Raw genomic sequence first — 15,704 nt, forward strand, 5'->3', positions numbered from 1 at the left:
CTATTAGATCTCGTTACTACAGAATTCCTAAGTTTTTAAAGCCGAAGTGGGATTTAAGAACTTTTGGTAAGCTCTTTGAAACTAGTGTAAAAGTAATTTTCCCTCTCCTGCTATTCAAGTGTAGTTTTGAACCCCTAATATAGATCAGAATAAGGCTGACTGGTGATATCAGCATTCTAGATTTAAAAAGTAGGGAGAGTTTAATGGTTAATGGAAACAGCTAACTCTTGATCATTTGCGATGTACTAAAATCAACTGACCTCTGGGGTTATTGAAGTGATTTAGGGCAGTGAAATACTGGTTGGGCTTGTAACAGTGTGTACAGGATACACTTCTAAACAGCTTTCTCTGTGTTTCAACAAATGTTTTGAAACTGTTTAGTTGAATGATAACCCCACATTTTTTAAAGATTTGCATTGCTGGAAACAGACTAAAATGCAAAGAATCGAAATAGATGGAGAAAGTTGACTCGAGCGGCCAACCCTGCTATACATTTGGATAACAAGGTCGAAAAAACCATTAAGCTGCAAATGAATCGTTGCAGCTGTGATTTCGCGAAGTAACTGGAAACACCTAAATGTCACAAGAGAGTCATTAACTGACAAAGCCTTAGAGGACTAGTGCCATTGCCAAGGGATATTTGCCGCTCTCCTTCGGCCCTTAGCTGCACCCTTTTAGGCCATTGACTTTACACCCATTCCAGCTACCTTTCTTTCACGGTGTCGTCCACCTCAGGTAACTATTACTTTATAGTGTAACTGAGTCGTCTACTCCTGATTTTACTTCTAGAGCCTTGTACGTCATTCAGTTAATTATCTGGCTCCACTCATCTTCCTGTCAAACTACTCAAACTCCCTCTTTTCACTGACTTTAGCACTGAATGACCGAAAGTTCCCTAATGCTCGGCTCTATAGGCGTAAGTATCATGACATTCTTCCATTCATTCAGCTGACAAAGAACATGGTTATACCTTCAATGAAGGTAAAACTTTCATTAGTGTTTTGCATGCGTTCTTACCTTGGGAAACAAACAGCCGAATTACGCATAGCAGGCTATATGTTTTGTATATAAACTGTTGTTTTTTCAAATTGAGGAAATTTATTTTATGCGTAGTATATACTCGGCAAGAAAACCGAGGAATGAGGCAGCAGGCAATGGACCTGTCCTTTCACAGAATCGTGCTTTGCCACTCTCTTTTGTTTCTCTCATCCTCCCCTTGCATTTATTTGATTCGGTTTGCATTATTGCTGTAGGTACGAAGAAGTTGCAGCTTCTTGCAGCAATAAACTCGATTCGCTAAACCATCCCTGTGTCATATTACTGTTCGTCAAAAGGAAATGAAAGTGTTGTCAGTTCGGTCAAGCGAATGCTGAATGCACTGAAGGCCATTCATTGAATGAGGCGTTAGACTGACGCTGTCTGGGAACGCTGGAGATGTCGCTATTCTTTCTGCATTTGCACCGTTTTCTTTTTATGAATAGCACTGTTGAAGTCTTCACCATGCCGTGAAGCCCTTTTGTTTTCTCATTATCTTTTAATGCTAAAAAAATAGAGTTGCTGATGTTGTATCCAATATGGCTATTGCTGGTGCTCATGGTACAACACAACTAAAAAAAAAAAGGTCAACATTTCTTCTTTTAACGTCACCATTGATGAGCAGCTAACTATAGATCGTAAGTAAAACAACAATAATGGTATTCAAAATAAATTCCTAGAAAACTCAAAGCGTCTTCAATTAATGAATAGTAGGTCGCTGAGTAATATATAGCAGAGCAAAACACCCTGAGTAAGGACTGCGTCGTCCCGAACAGTCCGCTACGTGAACCAGGCCACGTAGTACATACAGCAGCTGTCCTGTTCGTCCTGGCCTTTAACTTTGCTCTGCTGTGTGGCCTCACCATGATGTTATTCGGGTCTCTCCTCTCTCTCTCTCTCTCTCTCTCTCTCTCTCTCTCTCTCGAGCTTAATTTGTTTTTGTTTTCAAGGGATGACTATTAATTTTGTGCCATCATCTTTCTTCACTTTATTCGAATATTTGAATGTTTTCCTACAGTCCTTCGAGATACGGAAATATGTTTGTTTATATTTAAGTACGAGAGAGAGAGAGAGAGAGAGAGAGCGTAAGTTTACAATAATCCTAAAGAATCCCTCTTTATTTCTTACACCTTTTCTTATACACAAACTAGAGGATATATAGGTTATTTCCTTTAATCTGAAGTTAGAACTTTATGGACATAATTGTATGTTGGGAATGTTATATGGATAAATTACAGATATACTGGCGTACCTTAACTTTCAAAAACAATGGTAATATAAGAGAGCATCGAGATAGTCAATCCCAACATTAGGGACGTAACGTGCCGCAAGCTATAAGAATTTCTCACACTTTGGAAACGAAATTTAGTGATATTTATTCAAAGATGGCTTCTGTATTTAAAAAAAAAATACTTCTCAGCTGCATGACTAAGGAGCCAGGGAGGCCCCGGAACGTAATCGAGCTTTGGGCCAGCTAAGAGGGATTGCAATTCCGTGTCTGTCCGGATTATGGCATTATGGATTAAATTCATGTTTAATTTTAAGAAGGGAAGTAGATGGAAATAACTCACACCTATAGGTGAACTTAATTAGCTTGCATAAATAGGAGCTGCTTGCGATACGTACCCCACCCACCCCAGGAGGTCAAAAGGAACTTACAAAAGAGCCAAGATCTTAAACTTTGCAGCCAAATCAGCCAAGGGAGAAGTTCAGGAAAACCTGTTGTGAAAGATTAACGCGTGGAATCTGGTACCTCTCACACATGGATTTCTTAGGCTTTATGTGCATAAATTTCCAGTCTTAGTGACTGTGAATACAACAGAAACCTTGGAAATTGAAAATATGCCATGGAGGATCCTTGTGATCAATAACAACAGAGGCTTTCGAAAAAAATTCCTTATGGACTACAAAAGATGATATATGACAGATCTTTTTGTGACTCGTCTTTGCACCTACTGTGAGAAAAAAAAAGGTGCATAAACGATGATGGCATTTATAAACAAGTAAAAAATGCGCCAAAGTTTCCTCAGCGCAGTCGACTTTTCTGTACAGCGTATAATCAAGACCGGTGGTCTCAGTATAATGCTGTATGAGCCGTGGCCCCATGAAACCTTAACCACGTCCCGGTGGTGGCTTGCCCTATATCATTGCCAGACGGACGATTATGGCTAACTTTAGTCTTAAATAAGATAAAGATTACCGAGGATGGAGGGCTGCATTTTGGTATGTTTGATGGTTGGAGAGAGGATGATCATCATACCAATGAGCAGCCCTCTAGCCTCATTAGTTTTAAAATCTGAGGGCAGACGGGCAGACAAAGCCAGCTAAATATCTTTGGAGAGTTCTACGTCAGCACTGTTGCAGTTACAATTGTTACAATGTCACGAAGTAGAGCAATATAAGAACGAACCAGTGTCCTTGAGGGAGTTCTCAGGGTGAGAAGGTTGAGACTGCAATGTCTGAGACCACCAGACATTCAGATTTAAATCTGAACTTTCAGAATCAACCTCGTTCATTGGACTAGCTTCAATATTTACAGAGCTACTTTGTCGTAGAATCATGTAGTTTTTATGAACTCGTAGGATTTTGTGTAGCTTAAAGTGAGATATCTAGTTCTTGCTGCACATTTCTCCACCTAGATATACATTACTGGAAAGATGTTCTTTCCTAATAAAATATCAGCATTGGAAATAGGAAACTGTAGAACTGAGGAAAATAGAAAGCATCAAGAATACCAAAAAGAACTTTTAAAAGCTTCAAAAACAAAATGGAAGCTTGAAGCTTCTTATAGCCCAGTTATTCACGTTATATTTTTGCACGAGAAAAGTCAAGTGAGATGCATTTGCCATATCTAAGTCCATATATTGTATACACAAGGTGAACAACGAGGGTAAATTGTGGGAAATTTAGTAGAAGTGTCGAAAACAGTTAATGTCCAGTACAAGTCACCAAAACATATATGAATTTTAAATAAATTTGCTATACCAATATATTCCACCTGCACACACACACACACACACACATATATATATATATACTATGATAGATTTGCATATATATATATATATATATATATATATATATATATATATATTATGTATATCATATATATATATCATATATATATATATAATATATATATGTATGTATGTATATATATATATATATATATATATATATATAATATATGTGTGTGTGTGTGTGTGTGTGTGTGTGTTTGTGTGTTGCAGGCGTTTAGGATTATTGCCAAAGTCCATGAATAAAATCTTTGGTATATGAGTGAATACGAACTCCTTTTCTCCTCAGTGATTTGTAGGACTCGCTTTTGAGCCTTTTTATTTTCCATCAGTTCCTCCTTCCAGAGCAACTGTGGGGGTTTCTCCCTTTTGCACCTTTACATCCTTGTACTGCACATAGTTTATATTTTGGATTTCTTCATCTTGCTCTCCAACTAGGCCAACTCTCTCCTTTCACTGTCTTAGGCTCAATGGCTGACGGTGTCCCAGTGCTTGGCTCTATACCCCAAATTTCATGATTGTTTTAATCAAATCCTCTTTCTGTTAGCAGTTATAAAAAGCCCAAATGTAGGCAAAATGCAAGCGGAGGACCAAATGAAGCTTTAAATAAAAACTAACTACTATGAGATTCACATCCAGTGTCCCGGTGTTTTTTCGGAATAAAATTTTAGCAACGTACCTGACAAAGATGACACTTTGTCACAGGGTATCTTAAATCCCTACCTACTTTTTTACTGTATTCTGTATTACGAAAGTTGCATAATTCTGGTAATTATAAGAGTAACGCCGACTTCTTGTAGACATCGCCAGCAAACTCAGAGGAATGTCTTTAGAAGATGTAAGAACGTAACTTAAGACGTCATTAACTTGCCTCCTCCTCGATGGATGATTGGCTATTCGTGAAAAAGTCTTCACCTTTGGCAACAATGAAATACAACCAATACTCCTTGTTTACATTTTGTAGTAGTAGTAGTAGTAGTATATAAGATTTATGCCATGAGGTCGAGTGCTACAATCCTTGAAGAAAAGGGTTTCCACAAGTAATCCGAGAAATTACTTTCTATCACTATTTCTCCATTGAAAAATTATATAATTAAAAATCAATTAACAAAGTGAAGAAAACTTGACATTCGTCGTAACTCCTTTGACATTTTTCCTGATATGAAAGTGACGATCATTGTAATAAATGGAGCATATATAATGATCTTTCTGCACCTTATGGAAGTCAACAAATGACGAAAACTTGGTAGCCTTGAATATCCGGGTGTACTCGTTACCCAAAAAAGGGCCCTATTATTCATTTACGTGTTCAAGCTTACATAGGGTTTGCCACGGGCCTCCTCACTTCTAAATAATTGTGCAAGTCGAATCACAAAAGCTGTCCTGCAACCACGGGGACAGTGACTTATCATATCCGCCATTCTTGAAGCCTTGACTAGGTACGAATATTCATTCAGAATTTCAGAGACAGCTATTTGTCGTCATCACCTTGTAGGAGGGGTCGGTCGTCGTCATATGTTTACGTCACATATAACTTTGAACCCATACATTGGAGTGTTCCGCCACTGGCTTCGGCTGCTTTATTTTACTCTTATGAATATATTTTTTTCTAATATAAGTAACAGAAAATGCTGCCGAAAATTAGGTAGGGATGTAAAGTATACTATGGCTAAGTAATATCTTTGTCAAATGCACAGAGAAAAAGTTATTCTGGAAAAACACTGGGACAAAGGCTCTGAATTTCATAGTAGGTCCTGTTAGCCTTGGAATCAAGGGAAACCCAAGTTTTTATCATAATATTTCTCTGCAGCAACCAAACTACTGGTAGACATGAACTAACTCTGGAACTAGATGCATATGTCAGAAGTATATCAGTAGAAAAAAGGTCTACTAGTTTTTAATGGTGGGTTTAAATGATGAACATGTCACTGGTTATTTTAATGAAAATGTATCCCTATTTTTCGTTACTTGTTTTTAATATTTCTCAAATTGTATTAACTTATAAAGTATAAAAGTCTGCTTTTCATGGATTCCATCTCATAAAGTATAAAAGTCAGCTTTTCCTGGATTCCATCTCACACTAGTGTGAAATAGAAGGGAAGAGCAAACAACCTAGCAAGGTTTATGGTAACAGAAACATGCTAAGGATTCTTTTGACATTTCAGGCAGAAATAGGAACAACAAACTTTGCGGGAGAGTCTGATTAGTAGTTATTAGAAAAAGGTGGAAGTAACCAAATCAGTTCTCATGCAAGTGTTCAGTAACATGCCAAGTTGATGGGAACTACCCTTTACTGACCCAGAATTTGTCACTCACGCATGGCGCGTGGCTTAAAAATTTTAATGACTGGGTATCCCAGCATTATACATGACTCCTTGGTTCCCGTCACTGTACCACACTTGCTGGCTGAATGTCCAATTTTGGGCTACTGAAGTGGCGCAGTGAGGAGGAATATTACATTTTTTCGAGGGTTCGGGCAGCGATTGCAGATTTTGTAGCAAAAGATAGGCTTATGCCTTTTCTTTATTTCCCCACTTTATAAATTTTTCATACAGGTTCATAGATATGAATTCTAAGTCAGTAAATAAATGCTTCCTGTCATGAAAGATTCTTGACGTCTGTCAAGTTGAGGTTATTATCTATTATTTCATGTTCATATTGTTTGTTTTTGTTGGATTAAATAATGTACCACAGTAGTTCTGGCTCCAGAGCAAGTTGCCAAAACTAGTCAATTGATCAGTGAAATACGCAATCCTTATCTAGTGGGGGGATGTGCTCTAGACTGTGTAAACCTTCCAGTTTCCAGCAAATGGTTTGTATGCTGTTGCTGGCCTTACGCCCTGCACTACAGATGTTCCTTGAATATCGCCCATTCAAGTACTTACCATACCCAATGTTGCTCAGCTTCACTTGTGGATTTAGTGAAATTATATATATATATATATATATATATATATATATATATATATATATATATACACATATATATATATATCTATCTATACTATATATATATATATATATAGATATATTTATATTATTATTATATATATATATATTATATATATATATTAATTATAATATATTATATATGATATATATATATAATCTATTATTATATATATATATAATATTAATTTTTTATATATATATATATATATATATATATATATATTTTATATATATATATATGATTATTATATATATAAGATGTGATAGATAAATATGTATGTACACAGTGATACCTCAGTTTACTAGTTTAATTCGTTCCAAGAGCGAGCTAGTAACATAAAATTCTTGCAGACCGAAACAATTTTTCCTATAAGATGCTTTCCACATTTCCATAAATACACATTTTCAGATTTTTTTGTTTTGCCATTGTAATTAATGTTAAAATTAACTCCTTACATCAGAAATGAATACAAATTAATAATCCAAAATGAAAAATAAGAATAATTAACAATTTAACTAAAAAAATATTGACAATTTAACCCGCACTTTCCCTTTGAGGAGTGTCTCTGCTGTCATGATGGAGACGAGAGGAGGAAGAGGAGGAGGAGAGGGGGTTACTTGTTGGAGGGAGAATCTCCCTCCATGAGAACTTCTGGTGAAATGTCTGGAGTTCTCTCTCTTAAATGATGTTCACTATCACTAACTGAATCACTTAATTTACGTTTTCTGGACACTTGGTCGTATTTTTTACATCTTTTCATTCAATTTTCACAAGGAACTCCATCTTTTCTTTAAAATTTTATGGAAATGGGTCACATCATTGTCGGTAAATAGGTTCGCTGCATGCCCAACCAAAGTCTTATCTGGGTGATGTTTTTCTATAAAATTTTGCACATTTTCCTACTGTTTCAACATTTCTCTAATTTCACTAGAAGTGATAGGTTTTTCAATCTGTCCTCCTCCTCCTCAGATGAAGTGTCCTTCTTGACCTCTTTTTGCTGCTCCTTATATAACCCCAGCAGCTCCTCGGTCGTCAGCTGCTCGCTATGCTCATCCAGAAGATCGTTGATGTCGTTCTTGTCCACCTCCTGCCCTATTGACTTGCCCAAGCATACAATTTCATCGCCAACTGCCTCCTGGATAAGTTCGAACCCCCTCAGAATATCGTACAGGAACACTATTAGCCCACAGTTTCTTCCACACAGAAATGAGGGTTCTCTAGGTGACCCCTTCCCAGGCTTTGTCAATCAATTTGAGGCAGCCGACAATGCTAAAGTGGTCTTTCCAAAAGTCTCGGAGGGTAAGGTTGGTTCCTTTGGTGACCTCGAAGCAGCACTGGAACATTGCTTTCGTATTAAAGCTTTTTAAAATTCAAGATCACCTGCTGATCCATGGGTTGGAGTATTGGAGTGGTGTTGGGCAGCAGGAACTTGATTTTAATAAATTTAAATTCTTCACCAAGTCGTCTTCAACGGCTGGAGGATGGGCAGGAACATTGTCCTTGAGCAACAAGGCTTGGAGTGGGAGGTTCTTCTTCAGGAGGTACTTTTTGACCTCTGGGCCGAAAACCTCATTGATCCATTCAACAAACAAGATCCAGGTTCCCAAACCTTGTTGTTAGACCTCCACATCACGTTCAGTTGCTTCTTCTGCACCTTGTTCTTTTTAAAGGCTCTTGGATTCTCCGAGTGATACACCAGGAGAGGTTTGATTTTGCAATCCCCACTTGCATTGGCACAGAACAGCAGGGTTAGACCGTCTTTCATGGGCTTGTGACCGGGAAGTGCCTTTTCTTCTGCTGTAATGAAGGTCCTCCTGGGCATCTTCCAGAACAGGCTGGCCTCATTGCAATTAAACACTTGTTGCAGAATGTAACTCGGAGTTCACGAACCTTTTAAACTCAGTAATGAACGCCTCTGCTGCCTTCACATCAGAGCTTGCACCCTCCCCATGTCACACAACACTATGAATGCCAGTTCTTTTTTTTAAGTTTTCAAACCAACCATGGCTTGCCTTAAAAGTTTCTTTTCCTGTGTCTACTGATGTGCCTGGCCCCTTTTTAACAAGATCACCATATAACAACCGTGCCTTTTCATAACTAATGTTCTCAGTTATCGCATCTCCTGCTAACTGCTTGTTATTTATCCAGATGAGAAGCAACTTTTCTGCGCTATCATGAACATGTGGCTGTTGTTTCGTTGCTGTAAGGACCCCTTTCACAACGTCCATTGCTTTGATTTTTTCTTTTTTCTTGAGAATACTACAAATTGTCACTGTTGTCAGAGTGTAAACCTTGGCCAGGTCTGACAGACATATACCTCGTTCATGGTTATCGATAATTTCTGTTTTCAATTCAACAGTTATCATCTCCTTTTTCTTACCGTCTTTCTTAATCATCCTGGGGGCCATGACTAGATACTGTACTGTATGTATTTCACTGTTATCTTTATGGTGAACAATAGCGATCACAATGAAAAAACATGTGGTCAAAATTCTTAAAATCACTTCTAAATAGTAAACGATGCTTCCGAACTGAGTTTCACTAAGAGAATGGAGATGAAGGGCTGATCAAGGGGTTGGGGGGGGGGGGGGGGGGGAATGCAAGCTTACAGACAACAAGATTGTGTAAAAAACACTTGACACTGTGTGGTGGCATAAGGGAACTGCGTGATTGCTTTGTTAGATGCTGTTGTCAGTACTTTTCTACAAAAAATGTGCGCGTGGGAGGGAAATTTTTGCTCGCTGTCCAATACAATGCTCTTACACCAAATTGACTTTTCATGCTTGTACACCGATTTGCTCGTAAACAAAGTTACTCATAGACCGAGGTATTACTGTATATATATATATATATATATATATATATATATATATATATATATATATATATATACTTATATCGTTAGTCTTATGATCAGTGAGTTGTATAGATATGCTAGGCTATGTTAGCTTTTGTGTGAGTTACTGTGTGTGTTTGTAAATATATACATATATAGTATGTATATATATGTATATTTATATATTATAAATATGCATATACATTTATTTATGTCTTCCCCAAGCACCTTAGACCCATCAGTAAGGCGTGGCTTAAAAAGGGTATAGTATACCAGATTTCTCACCAAGTCTTCGTTGGGGTACAGTAAAGCGCGGGTCTTCACTGGGGTACAGTAAAACGGCCCGCGCATTTTTACTTTACCCCAGTAAATGCTTGTACCCATTCACAGCTGAGTCAGGTACTGGACAGTTCGATGAACGGGATCCACGAACCCAGGAAATATAATTCAAGTGCTTCGCAACTCAACTAATGACGCTAGATGATACATTTTATATATATATATATATATATATATATATATATATATATATATATATATTACATGTGTGTATGTATGCATATACACATACACATATCTTTTTTTACTCACACATGTATACACATATCTATACCAAAGGATTACAAATGTGTTCGTGACTTATTTATCCAAAGAAGCCACGGGTAATATTTATAAAACATATTTATAAAGGAATGACAGTGGGCCGAGTGCTTTCTTGTATTTTACACATTCCCTTGTCACTCTTGTCTCGAAAAGATGTGTAAATACACAATAGTACACGGCACTCCTTTTCCTTTTAACGTCTACTGTGGTTTCAGCATAAGTATGTATTTTAAATATATATATATATATTATATATATATATATATATATAATATGTATTATATTTATATATATATATATATATATAAATATGTATATTATATATATATTATATATATTATATATATAGATATATGTATATATATAATGATATAGATATATATATTGTATATATATAAATATGTATATATATATATAGATATATATATATATATATATATATAGATAATATATTAAGATATATATATATAGAGAGATATATAATATATATATATAGATATACAAAGCCATACATACATACTTATGCTGAAACCACAGTAGACGTTAAAAGGAAACGAAGGAGTGCCGTGTACTATTGTGTATTTACACATCTTTTCGAGACGAGAGTGACAAGGGGACGTGTAAAATACAAGAAAGCACTCGGCCCACTGTCATTCCTTTATAAATATTTTTTTATAAATATTCCCCGTGGCTTCTTTGGATAAATAAGTCACGAACACATTTGTAATTATTTGGTATAGATATGTGTATACATGTGTGAGTAAAAAAAGATATAAGTGTACGTGTATATGCATACATACACAAATGCATTATATATATATATATATATATATATAATATATATATATATATATATATATATATATATATATATATACGACTGTAGCTTGCATTGTGTTTGCAACTGGACTATTAAGTTTTACTCTAGTTTCTATGAATATAACTGGTAAAAGAAGGAAGTTAAAGTTATTGTAAAGTGTAATTTCAATGGAGATTAAGGGAAAATCAAAGATGACTTAATATGATGTAATTACATAGATCAAAAGAAAATTTACACCGGAACTTAATCACTGGCTCTGTGGCACTGTAATTAAGTTAATTCACAAAAAAATAGTGCTAAGTGCAAATCAATATGAGATAAGCTTCTCTAGGGCTTCTGACATCTTAAGATTAAATAGGATCTTAAAGGGATAATACTCTCAATGGATTTAAGAACCTTTAAGATTAGATCTAGGTTAACATAACCTTATGATATAAGATAACCGCACTGGGTTTAAGAACCTAAAAAATTAGACTAAGATTAAACAGAACCGTGAAACATAGGTTATAATGAAAATATCTGTTCAGATGTAAATTCTTGATTCTTCTCACAGGGAAGATGTGGAGAAGGGCACCGTGGTTAGCACTTGACACAGCGTCTCAATCACCTATTCTGCAATACAAATGCACTGTTACTGGATTGTAAAACAATTAACGCATGTTACTTGGGAATGCTGAAGGCTGAGAGGTAAAACACTAAAGAAACTAAAATGCAAGCTGTTTAACACATTGAATTACTATACATAAGTGAGATTACACCTATCCACACAGACTCCGAAGGAGGTTGCAAGGGAGTGAATATGAGAGCAAATTAAGAAAAATAGTCGTTGAATACTTGTGTCAGACAGTTCCAATTGTCACTGTACCTGTTATCCTGGGGATAGATGTCTTGATGTTGAGCCAGACTAAATTTACTACAAGGGGAAGGTGAGGACGGATCCAATTTACACAGCCAAAGGCCACTTTGTGTGTGTGTGTGTGGGGGGGGGGGGGGGGGGGGGTGGGTGAGGGAATAGGAAAAGAATGGCCAACAATGTTTCTGTTCTGGCTGTAGGTCGCAAACTCTATCGTAAGCGACCTCTGACTCCTCTTTTTATGCTAGGCCTTTTCGCTTTCCCGCCTTCATCCAATGCGGCCGTTTACGTTAGCTTTCCAGCGCTCTTGTTGACAGCCCAAGATGCCGGAGCCCTGGAAAAAGGAATCGCAACAGCACACATAGGAGGAGACAATGGAAATACAATGGCAGGACTTTTAGGCTGAGAGGGCAGAATAGGTTGGAACAAGGTATATGGAGGAGATTTCCGTGACAGGGCCTTGCTTAGCGAATTGCTGATTGGCGGGGGAGGGGGGGACGTTTATGATGCTTTTTGTATGGTATGGTCCTAGTGACCTACACACATTTACTTAAATTTCCTTTTAAAAATGTAAACCATTGAGCCTGCCTGTGCATTGCAATGAATAAGTGCAGGTAACAATATATAAATATATATATATATATATATATATATATATATATATATATGTGTATAATTTAATTTTAATAACCACAATACCAGCTTACCTTCTGAAAGTCTTCACACTATTTGGATATGCTTGTCACTACAAAGCATTAGATCTTATTGCAAGAATATAAAGCAATTTTGATGTCTTGATACTCTGGGTGAAGGTTCGATTATTGCTACGGACATCAGAATTTTTTCATATTCTTGTATTAAAGTCGAAAGCTATATAGTGACAAACATATTCAAACAGAGTGACGAATTCGAGAATTTAAGAGGACATTTTTGGTATTACTATTCCTTACGTATCTGGTAAAAATTAACCATTAGATTATATATATATATATATATATATATATATATATATATATATATATATATATTGTAATAAGGGTATCTAATTTTATGCCATCTCTGATTCGAATCAACATAAAAGTAGCGGAAACCAGAAGGAAGTAAAGTAATTAGAAATTTTTATTCATGATAAAATACAGGCGCATTTGCCCCTCTGTCTCACACACCACTTCCTTTAAGGATTAACTGGCGTCAAGAGAGAGTTCACCCCAAGGGCCCACCACCACGGCCACCTATAGAAGAGGCATGGCCACTGAACCTAAAAAGATTGTCTACGTCATCAAGGAATGACAACCAGCCACCCTATTTAAAGCCCAGGCCGCATGGCCTCATATGGCCTTATGGCAGGGAAGGCTGCCAAGGGACAGGCAACGCTATCTACTAAGATGCCGGTGAACTTTCTCTGAGGTGATGAAAGGTGTAGATGCTTGATGAACTTCCTTAGACCTTATGTCACTTTCAGACAAGCTTTAGACTTGATCACGCTCCTCTTGAGCTACCTCCCCTGTAGGCCTAAATTATACTTTTGTTGTGAGTCAATATCCCTCCCCAACTGGTGCCCCGAGGAGACGAAATCCATTTCTCGTAGAAGGTAATGTGCAAGTTGCAAGGTTATAGCAGTCAGAGCATCTCCATCTCTGACTTAATTTCCTTTTCATCTTCCTAAGCAGTTCCTGTATTGTATTGTAATTGTTATAATTGCATTGTGTTATATTTGTGTGGTTTCATAGTTATATTGTGCAGTAGACTATCAACCAAAGAGTGTTCCAGTGTGAAGTAACATAAATACTTTTACGTCAATAATCAGTAATGTAACTTCTTTCCTTTGTAGTTAATCAGTAATGCAGTTCTTTACTTTGGAAGTGATCATTAACCTAAGTTATTCCTTAAGAGATCAAGTTCCTCAGTACCCTAAGTACATCACCCTCGATCGTCAACAATGTGTCTTACACAATCCTCTCAAGCCCCAGTCGATCTAACCCTAGAGTTTACTTACCTGCTTTGAAGCAGGCCCTCAGCCATAATCCTTTTCATGTGATTGCATCTTATTTTCCTGTTCAGGCCATGGTCAAATGATTACTGGTTATTCCCCCTCACTGTGCACTCCTAGATACAATTGTATTGCTTTATATTATAATATATATATATATATAATATATATATATATATATATATATATATATATATATATATAATATATATATAATATCTAATATATGATATATAATATATATATATATATATATATATATATATATATTATATATATATTGTTCAAGATTTAAGCTAGAACTGAGGAAAGAAATAGTCTTTTACCCAAGTTTAAAGCATCTATACTAGTTGCCCCTTTGACTTTGGAGGAATTCATTCTCCTTTTTCTTTTGAAAAGCTATCTCTTCTCCCATTCGTTGTTGGAATTACCCCCCACAGGGACCGTAGGAGGAGCTTACCAGAAGAAAGCTTCAAAAGGCCTTGAACCCAGGAGAGGAGCCTCAGAAGAACACGAGACCTCGGCGAGGTCACAATTGGCCCCTTACCAGATGCTGCTGCCCCCCCCTTCTGGACTTGGGTTTCCCATGCTTTGGGAAGCCCCAGGTATATCTTAAAACTCCATAGTGCCGAGATATCAAGAAGAATTCCAGCCTCATTACTAAGGTTCTGTAAGGGAAATTCCATTTCAACCAGGGAATTGTTTTTATCTTTGTCTGTATTTCATTTCCTTTTTCCAAGGCGACTTGTGCAGTCTTTCATCCACACACACACATACACACATACACACACACACACACACACACACACCCCGCGTTCATCTGAGATCAATTCTCAAATTACTCCCCCTGTGATACTAGTAACATCCCCCAAGTGAATTTAAGCCACGTAATAGTTTCTGCTATGTAAATTTCCCAGTCATTTCATTTCCCCATGAGTGGCCTTTTGATTGAGAGAAAATAGTGAGTAACGTTCGCTTTCGTGTGCCCCCTGCTTTATACCTATGTCCTCTATTTGCAGACAAACGCTGTGCCTGGCTGTGGTAGGACTTGGAGATCCTTCGAAGCTTGCAATTTTGATCCGTTGCGCAATTTTCCTAAAAGCGTGGCCGGACTGTTCCTACCACATGTTCAGGTGGACTGAAAAGCAGTTCACCTGCCCTTGTGTTCCTGGACCTCTGTAAATTTATGTAAATATAGTGCTTTTAAAACTAGAGTCCAGCTTTTATGTAAATTCCTCCCTCCTCAGTAAAACTGGCCTTATGCCTGAGAAGTTTAGTTTTTCAACTTTTTTTTTCTTTGTTCAAACCCCTCGTCCTCTAGTCAAGGCCTAAATTTTCAATGTAATTGTATTTTCTGGGAGGAGACGAGGTGGAATTTTGAATAATATATATATTTATGTATATATATATATATATATATATATATATATATATATATATATATATATATGCATGTGTGTATAATTTTATTGTACAGCGAACAATGATAGAAATCCATAAATTACATGATGTTCAGTTTTTTTTTTTTAACTGACTGAGGAGAATTAGTAAATATAAATTTTTGATGAGAGTAAAATTGTTTTCTAATACGCTACCT

At 36.6% G+C, this 15,704-nt stretch overlaps 1 protein-coding gene across 1 annotated transcript in view; it reads left to right on the forward strand.

Moving 5' to 3' along the window:
- The window catches only part of LOC135196204 (uncharacterized), a 346,278-nt gene extending 330,856 nt beyond the window's left edge, over positions 1 to 15,422 (forward strand). Inside the window, exon 11 of the mRNA XM_064222815.1 lies at positions 15,127 to 15,422. The gene's annotated coding sequence lies outside the window, so the exon portion shown is untranslated. The remainder of the gene's footprint in view (positions 1 to 15,126) is intronic.
- Positions 15,423 to 15,704: the final 282 nt, after the last annotated feature.

The sequence above is a fragment of the Macrobrachium nipponense genome, chromosome 17, assembly GCF_015104395.2.
Source record: "Macrobrachium nipponense isolate FS-2020 chromosome 17, ASM1510439v2, whole genome shotgun sequence".
Taxonomy (NCBI): domain Eukaryota; kingdom Metazoa; phylum Arthropoda; class Malacostraca; order Decapoda; family Palaemonidae; genus Macrobrachium; species Macrobrachium nipponense.